This window comes from Mus musculus, chromosome 7 (genome assembly GCF_000001635.26).
Source record: "Mus musculus strain C57BL/6J chromosome 7, GRCm38.p6 C57BL/6J".
Lineage (NCBI taxonomy): Eukaryota > Metazoa > Chordata > Mammalia > Rodentia > Muridae > Mus > Mus musculus.
The window spans coordinates 11,509,468-11,519,214 of record NC_000073.6 but is presented as its reverse complement, the minus strand read 5'-3'; the positions used below and the strand labels follow the sequence as shown (position 1 = coordinate 11,519,214).

Below are 9,747 nucleotides of genomic sequence, written 5' to 3'. Positions count from 1 at the left end.
TCCTTGAACCAAGTGCATAGGTGTTCTGAAACCAGAGCTACGCAGAATGTCGGGAGAATGATAATTGAACAGGTAGGGGAGGATCCTCCAAACTACTCTGAGCAATTGTTGATTATTTATTTATTTATTATTCCACTTTGAATGTCGTTCTAGTAATGTAGAGAAATATTCTTGAACTGTAAGCAGTAGACAGGGCATGAGATGTCTGAAGAGGCAATGCATTTAACTTGCAACCCTAAGACTTGGGATGAAAACCCCAACATGTAGAAAAATGTCAGAGGGAATGCCAGGCTTCTGTCAAGAACACTGTAGAGAATAAAAGTGGAGATCAGAAAATGTTTGGAAACTCTAGTGCCAGAAAGACAGGTTTATAAAGCTGTCAACCAGAAAGACACTGTCTAAAAGCAAGAAGCAACTCAAGAATTAACAGCAAAGTATTCTAATAACTTATGCTGTGGAACTATGGAAATACAGACAAAAAATTACATACACACACACACAAAATAAAAAACAAAACAAAACATAAAAGTGGCAATCCACAAGCATGTTATATCATTATTGGGACAGTACAATTTACTTGCAACATTCTTCTCTCTTTGAAGATGACATACTGAGGCTGAAGCCCTACCAGTCTCTGCTGAGGATGTTAGATAGTTCAGTCAGATCTGTGGTAATTCCTCAGGTGACGATGGTAAGTGGATGATTGGCGAAAGCGACGGCTACATAGGGAACAGACATAAGGCATTTCTCCTGTGTGAATCATCTCATGAGACTTCAGGTTGGTCTTGTGGCTGAAGGACTTTTCACATGTGCTGCACTTGAAAGGCTTTTCTGGCATGTGTATGATCTCATGGGTTCGGCGGTCAGAGACTCGTTTGAACATTTTCTGACAGGTGACACAAAGCAATTCACTCTTCTTATTCAGGTGAGTTCTCTGGTGGGATGAAAGGCTCCTGGCATGTTTGAACATCCTAGAACATTCTTCACACTTGTATAGTTTGGCATCTCTACAGAATCTCTTTTGATGACTTTCACATGGTAAGTTTGCCTCATGATTCTTACCAAGAAGGACAGGATCAGAGATAAGCTGCTCTTGCCTAGACTGCAACCCTGGTACCTCCCTAGGGTCTTTTTCAGAAAAACATTCCCCAAGTGACTCTTGCAGGCATGTAGATGTTCCTTGACTTGCTCTTGTAGAATCCTGAGGAACTCCATAAGGAATATCTCCCACCTCAGGCTCAGGATGATATATTCTCTTGTTAATGAAAAGGGAGTCTGACTTGTTCCTGGGAATATTATCACCACTATATACTTGAGTAGCTGCATTTCTGGAAGTGTTATAGCAATTGTTCTTGTCCTCAGAGATGTTTTCTCTGGATAAATCCTTTGGTTGTTCCTCCATGGGGACATCGGCAGTAGTCGGAACACTCGGGAAGTCTACATGATGACTGGGGGTGCCTTGACTTGCTCTTCTGGCACCATGAGGGAATTGACAAACAACATTCCCCTCTTCATGCTCAGGGTGCTGTTCTTTCTGGATAATAAGAAGGGAGTCCATTTCATTTCCACTACAGCTTTCACCAACATTTCCTTCAGTAGCATTACAAGAGTTGTTGCATTCATTTTCACTGTTTTCTTGTCCTTTGGAAAGAAGACAATCTATGAAAATGTATCCAAAATGGACCCCCTCAAAACATGACTCTTTTATCTAGGTTACCAACTAACCTGTGGCCAATAATCTATCTTGTGTGGTGTCTACTGGCATCTGCTCATTATCTGGTGTTGGCCTTGTTGCATATTGCTGTTGTTTCAAAAGCTTGATGACTTCTTTTAATGGCATGTTTTCAGAAAAGAGGGCTTCTTGTCCTTGCATTGAAACATGGACCTGTAAGGGAAGACATGTTCTTCTTATGCACAAGCACGTGGATTGCAGACACCTAACCTCAACCTGCAAGCACAGGGACACTGGAATATTGACTAGCTCATTCGTCTAGGCCTTAAGTCTAATGATCATTCCTGGCACTCACAAATTCTGAATTCTAAATTCACTATAGATAATGTGTTTCCAAATGTCAAGTCATTGTCCCTAGAGACACACAAAGTTGTGTTCCTGTGAGCTCTGCCAACCATAGTTTCTTTAACTGGTCAACACATTGAAGGAGGATAAGCCTTCCTTAAACTGGCTAGCCCATGTTTTCAGATTGTCTTAACTTTATCTGATCTTTGTTTTGAATGTAGTGTCTCAAAGAATCACAAGGCCTGTTCTCAGGAACATGACTAGATATTAGGGGAGCAGTGTACTTAGTATGAAAATTTAAACTTAAATTAAAACTCAAAGAGTATATGCAGTATAATTCTTAACTTGTAAGGTGTGGTCAAAAGATTTAATTTAGCTGGGCTGTGTGGCACGTGCCTTTAATCCCAGAATTTGGAAGGCTGAAGAAAGAGGATTTCTGAGTTTGAGGCCAGGTCTATCTACAGAGTGAATTCCAGGACAGCCAGGGCTCCACAGAGAAATCCTGTCTCAACAAAACAAAACAAAACAAAAACAATCCCTAAAACAAAACCTAAAACCCAAAAACCATTTAACCTAACACTTGAGTAGCAGAGGGAGGGTAATTCCTCTGCTTACAAGGCCAAGGAAGACTACATAAAGAAACAATGCTGCAGCAGGGCAGTGGTGGCATACGCCTTTAATCCCAGCACTTAGGAGGCAGAGGCAGGCAGATTTCTGAGTTCTAGGACAGCCTGGTCTACAAAGTGAGTTCCAAGACAGCCAGGGCTATACAGAGAAACCCTGTCTCCAAAAATAAACAAACAAGCAAAAAAACAAACAAACCATGTTGTAAATCACAAATACAAGCAAGCAAGCAACCAGGAAATGAACCACAAAACTAAACCAATAAAAATCTAAACAAAATATCTGAAATAGGAAGCATTTTTAATTGGTATGTAGGAATGCATGTATGGGGTGGTAGAATATTTTCAACTTTTCACAATTTCTGTAAATAACTAAGAATTTTGCAAATCACAGCTTTGAGAAAACATCCAACATAATTAAATCTTTATTAGGTCTATCCAAATTTGAATGTTTGGACTGAAGCACCATTATGCATCACAGAAATTCTTATGGGTATGGTGCTGTTTTGTATACAGCACCAACCATATTTCAATATCAGAACTTTACCATTCTGACACCTCAGTTTTCTAGACAGAGATTCAATGATAAGTAACAGCCAATTTGAGAATCCATCTAGTCAATTTAATCCCAAATTTTTGCCACACACTTCCACGGATCACAGGCTAGCACTGTGAACCCTGTGTATAAGTGTTCATGGCAGGATCTAACATAGTCCTCATGAATACTCAGTAAGCATCTCCAGGAACAAGCTGGGTCTCACACGCAAGTTATCTCTTCTACATCCTTAAAGTCCTCCCCAGGACAATTCTTCATTCTCTCTACTAACATGTAAATAAACTAGACTTAGTTGTGCATATCAAACCTAATTGATAGGCTCCTTTCTGCTATATTCATGATAATTTGAGGCAATCATTTTTCTTCAGTATAAAGATTTTTGTTACAGAATATAATCTCCTTTGTAAAATACAACATAGACAAGCAATCAAAGAAAAAACAAAACAAAACAATACAAAACCCCCTACTTTTCCCAAACCCCAAATGTTTCTGCCTTTCCTTCTACTAAACCCCGGAGGAACTCACCATGACAGGAGGCTTCAAGCACTCATCAGTCAGACTCTCCATGAATCTCCTCATATCGCTACCACTGGCTTTCCACTTCTCAGTCAAAGCATACTTGTCCTTGCAGTGCCCAGTGAGGAGAAACTGCTCCAAGACCAGTTGAGAAATCATCTGCTCCTTAGTCTGCTTTTCTGGCTGCAACCAGGAGTTGAACATCTTCCAGAGACTTTGCAGCTCCTGAGTTGCCCAGCAGCCATTGTTACTTGGGGAAAAGTTTAGCTGAGCACTTGGTGAGTTAGAGATGTCTTCTGCCCACTGCACACCAGAACTATCAGTTGGAGTAAACTCTAAATTGTTGGTCTGAAGGTCTTTTGCTGGTGCCTGCTGTGAAGCCATTGTGGTGACAATGGTGTGAAAGATTCAACTATAGTAGTTTAATATCTGTTTTGTGACTTTACGAAAATGCTAACAGTTGATGGATGTACTGTAAAAGCTGTGAATTTAAAAAAGGAAGAAACACATAATTAATGTTAACAAAACAAACACAAAACCAAATGAGATTTGTGTCACAGATGGTTTTATGGGTTTCTGACAGTAAATGTTTCACTATAGTCCTTTCAATCTGCTTGCATGGAATTGGAAATGGGCAAAACAACTGAAAAGTAGAAAAAAAATTGACTCAATAACCAGAAAGTCCTGTATCTAGGGTGCTTAGATCTGTCATGAGATCTTAAGAACACAGCAATGTTGTCTGTTCCCCCTTTGGAAAAGTTGGGAGTTATTCTGCTGTTCCTCAAATTTTAAGTTTCACCCTTCTGTCTCATTCTAAAGCACCAGAGAATAATACGTTCATAAGAAAATATTTAAAATGAATAATCAGGAATATTAAATTCACAGAGAGGCAAACAAATATCCACACACATACCTGAATGGTTACCAACTCAGAGTTTTCTTTAGAGTTTATAAAAATCAACCTCTTGATCAGGAAAGCTTCCAAAAGGCAATATTGAACTACTGAGATCTACCCATAATTGTGATGAATCTTCTCACAAGTCCACAAATAAACACACATACACACATAAATACACATATACTTACACATTCAAGACCACTAGGAAGGAAAGTTTACCTATTCCTCCACCTCACCTCTTTCTCCAGTGAACTTCAAGGGTGATGCCAAGAAGCCCAGGGAGGCACTGTGTGTCTCTGCCTTGGCTCTGCTTTATCTGAGGTTCTATTAGGATTGGTTCCCTTTTATAGCGCCTGGCTTCCTTTAGTCAGTTACTGATGAGGATTAAATTCACACAGTGATTCTATCAAAACTCCTGTTCCTGGGTGGGGCAGATTACCATTTTATCCATAGTACTCAAAGTAATAGAAATTGAATCAGGAGAGTCAGTAGTCCCCAGCACTGCCTATTAAGCCCAGAGATCCAAGGTCAGTCTGACCCAGAGGAACAGATAATGCCAAAAGGGGGCATCAAATACAAGCAAGCAAACAAAATAGGGAAAGACATCTTTTCCTGCTGATTGAATCACATAAGGAATCCTAACTCAGCTCTAGTTTTGCATCTCCAATGCAATGATTGACTCTTCTTTGGAAGAAGATCATCTCCTAATCAAGTGTTGTAAGTCACTGTAGTGAATGGAAATAGTACCACACTGAAGAGGAATTCCAAGATTGGCATTTATCTTCTATGACCTCTGATCCTGTGTTCTCACATAGTAGTCAATGGAAACTTGTTAAAATTTCCTGTTTCCAGAGAGATTGGATCCTAAATGCTTCAGTGAACCCTGTAGAATCCTTGATAGGAGGATCAGATAGGGCAAGAAGAATCCAGAAGGTGTCTGTAGCACAATATAGTAAAGATGGAGGCTGAAGGGAACTTATGTCTTTTGGTAGAGAGGAATGTGCATTGCCTATTGGGAAAACATGGACATTATATGAGGACTGTATACTAGGGAGAGATTAAAATTTGTGGCAAAATGTGGTGGTCTTTGTTGTTCTCTCTTGTTTTCTCTATCTTTCCATCTCTCTCTCATGTTTGGTTTGTTCATTTGTTTTTTGTTTTGTTTGTTTTTTTACAAGTGTCTATATGGTATCCTAGTCTGCTCACAATCTCACTGACTTGTTCAGAATGATCTTGCACTACAATCCTATAACTTTTAACTCCTCAGTGCTGACATCCCAGAGTGACCTCACTACTTCACACATCCTTTTTGTTTTTCTGTCTCTGTTTTCTTTTACTTCATCTAGAGACAATTTTTTTCCCTTGTATGCCTAGACATAATAGCCCTACAGTGTGGATCAGGTTGACACATCCTTGCCATTAATTCCAGAGTGGTGGATTTAAACGTGGTTGCCTTTGTGAATTGATTTGTCCAATCATGCTAATTGATAGGTTCAATTGTGACCCCTAAATTCACATGTTGATGTTTTATCTTCAAACACTGAGATTGTGCTAAACTTCAGTCCAAAACATAGAACCTTAATTTCCCTTACCCCAAATAGGATGGAAAATCAGTGATTTACAACTTCTAAAATTTTTTACATTCACAAAACCATAAATTTTCAATGCTTAAACCTAAAGCTGCCCTTCCCTTTATGGAAAAAAAATGCCACATGACAAAGAAAGCACTACAAATTCTTCAAATGAATTAGCCATTTGTTACAACAATGATTGACTCACCATGTAAAAATGTATCATTTGTTTTTTTTTTTTGCTATTGATGATGTTCAGTATATTAATGAATTAATGCAATACTAACAAGAAGAAACATTCAGATGAAAGTGTTTTTTCATGAGAACAATAAACACTTTACTGTTGTTCACTATTTTCTTCCTGAAAGTGAATTTCAAGGGCACAATTCAATTTAGCAATTAGATTACTTGAAGGAGGTTAGTGCCTTTAATCCCTGCTACACACTTAATCCTAGATCAGAAAACAGATGCAGAAGCATCTCTATCACTTTGAGGCAAGTCTGGATTTCAAATAGAGCTCAAACATAGGCTTCCATGAACAGAAGGTGTCACCAAAAAAAAAAAAAAAAAAAAAAAAAAAAAAAAAAAAGCACAAAAGCATCAAGAAGAAGAAGAAGAAAAAGATGATAGAAGTAAGGTTGTCCTGGAACCGCTACTACTAGGAAGGTAGAAGCCATGCTTTTAAATCATTTTTTTGGTTGTTGCTGTTGGAAGGGATCCATAATGCTAGCTTGTCCATATAAAAAAAAACACAATCTAGCTATTTTATTTACAAACTCAAGCCTAAATAAGGCTGATTTACAGCTATTTCAGCTTATTCCCCAACGATCAAGTCCCTTATACTTGCTATTTCTCTGTTCCAAGAATTTATATTTCATCTCTTCCCATGGCAACCTCCTCCACTTCAGTCTTCTTTCTTCTTTCTCTTCCTCTACCAGGAATCTCTTCACTTAATCCTCAAATTCCACCTTTCTCCCTCAGATGACCAGTCATAGCAAGTTGCTTTTTTTTTTTTTTTTTTTTTTGACCAGTTGTATTTAGGGACAATATTCAAATAACATCATTTGGTAGATGTGTAGCTCTGTACTTTGTGGACGACCACAGATTAAGAAGCCAATATTTAGCATGATAATATAAGCAGCATCAGAACAACCCACTGCATTATTTTATTTATACTAAGAGTTAGAATGGGGATAAAACAGCAATTCTTCTTTTATATGAAAAGGTATTTTATATGAATAGAGTTTGTACAACATGCGAACTTTTCTCAGAAAAGTATTTGTAATCCCAACAAAATTTATAACAAATTAATAGGTCTTAACAAAAACATTACTTTTAGAGAGGAAATTATTATAATTTAAAATCTATTCTATAAAGCAAAGAACAAGGAACTTGTATGCCATATTCTTCAAGTAAAACATCAGGGACACAGACATGACATGTTTCAATGCACAGAATAGCAGGACAGTGTGTATGTTACAAAGTAATATGGCTACACATATCATTCTCCTGCAGTTTGTCAAAATGATATATAATTCATAAAAAAATGAAATAATGTAGTTCAGAGGCAGAATACTCATTTTTCATGTATGAGACTCTGGTTTCAAACTCCAGGTCTGATAAGACAAGAATAACATTGACAATGGCAAATATTTAGAGTGAGTTTCACTGACTGTTAGAACTACAGTGAATATACAGTAAAATTAACTATAAAACCATAGTCTTTAAGAAAATTTTGGCTTGTATTTTAAATTTTAAATTATATATATATATATATATATATATATATATATATATTTGGTTTTTCGAGACAGGTTTTCTCTGTATAGCCCTGGCTGTCCTGGAACTCACTTTGTAGACCAGGCTGGCCTCAAAATCAGAAATCCACAGGGCTCTGCCTCCGGAGTGCTGGGATTAAAGGCGTGCCCACCACGCCGGGCTTTAAATTAGTATACATAGTATTATGTGGGTTAAATGGCAGGATCCTGAGTCCTCTCAGGGCTGGGGCTACTCAGTGAGGTAGGATCCTGGAGTTTTGTTGTTGTTGTTGTTCTGGTTTTCTTGATTATTTATTTCTATTTCAAATGTTAACACCTTTCCTGGTTTCCCCTCAAAAGCCCCTTATCCCCTCCCCACTCTCCCTGTTCACCATCCCACTCACTCCTTCTTTCTGGTCCTGGCATTCCCCTACAGTGGGGCATTAATCCTTCACAGTACCAAGGGCCTCTCCTCATATTGATGTCCAACAAGGCTACCCTCTGCTACATATGAAGCTGGAGCCATGGGTCCCTGCATGTGTACTCTTTGATTGGTGGTTTAGTCCCTGGGAGCACTGGGTAGTCTTGACTGTGCTTTCCCCTCAAGGGCTCCTGCTTTGGGTGGGCATCAGGCTAGGAGAAGTCACTGGAACCTGCCCCAGGGGTGGAAAAGTGCAGTCTGAGTTCCCCTGGAATTTCACAAGTTGGCTCAGGCTTCCCTGGAACTGCATGGAGACCAGAGATACCAGATCCAGCCATACAAGTATATGGAGTGTGAGCAGGCCTTCAACTGCAAACACTACCTTACCCAGCACCAGGGGATCCACAGTGGGGAGAAGCCTTATAAATGTGAGGAGTGCACACAGCTTTCACCCACTGCTCTATGTTCATCTTACATAACAGGAGTCACACACTTGAAAAACTTTTTGTTTGTAAAGAATGTGGGAAAGCTTTTCAAGATAGGCCAGGTTTCATCTGACACTACATCATCTACAGCAGGCAGAACCCAATATGAGTGCTTTGAGTGTGGACAGATCTTCCAACACAGGTTATATCTCCTGTGGCACCAGCAGACACACACAGGAGAGAAGCCCTATGAGTGCAGTGAGTGTGGGAAGGTCCTCCTTGAGAGTGCTGCCCTGATCCACCACTATGTGTCCACACTGGGGAGAAGCCTTTTCAGTGCCTCCAGTGTGGCAAAACCTTCAACCACTGGTCATACCTCAAGACATACCAGAGCATTCACACTGGGGAGATGCCTTTGAGTGCAAAGAGTGTGGGAAAGCCTTCACCAGTCAGAAAGATCTCATCCAGCACTTCAGCATCCACACTGGAGAGAAGCCCTATGAGTGTGTGGTGTGTGGGAAGGCCTTTCCGTGCCTGTCAGGTCTTACAAGGCACCAGCGAGTTCATAGTGGGGAACGCATTTGAAGTATTGAGTGTGGGAAGACCATGCCATCATCCACACTGGGGAGAAGCCGTGTAAGTGCAGTGAGCGTGGGAAGGTCATCAGTCTCAGCTCAGCCCTCAATCAGCATCAAAAGCTGCAGTGACAGAAGCCCTACCAGTGTGGCAGAGAAGGGAAGACCATTCACAGCCACACAGATCTCAGTTATCCTCGGTGAACTCCTTCTGGGGAAAGGGAAATCTTTTGTCACAAGAAATGTATTCTTCAGGATCTGATCCTCTACAGCAAAGGGAAGCTGCTCAAGTGTCTTGACTATAAAACAAACAAACAAACAAACAAGCAAACCCCTTCCTATTACAGAACACCCTGTCATCTGAAGAGCAACAGCAGCAGCAGACCCA

The 9,747-nt window shown here is 39.7% G+C and overlaps 2 pseudogenes; one reads left to right on the top strand and one right to left on the bottom strand.

The window, feature by feature from the left end:
* On the bottom strand, positions 527–4,928 carry Zscan4-ps2 (zinc finger and SCAN domain containing 4, pseudogene 2; annotated as a pseudogene).
* Positions 8,566–9,363, top strand: Gm18124 (predicted gene, 18124; annotated as a pseudogene).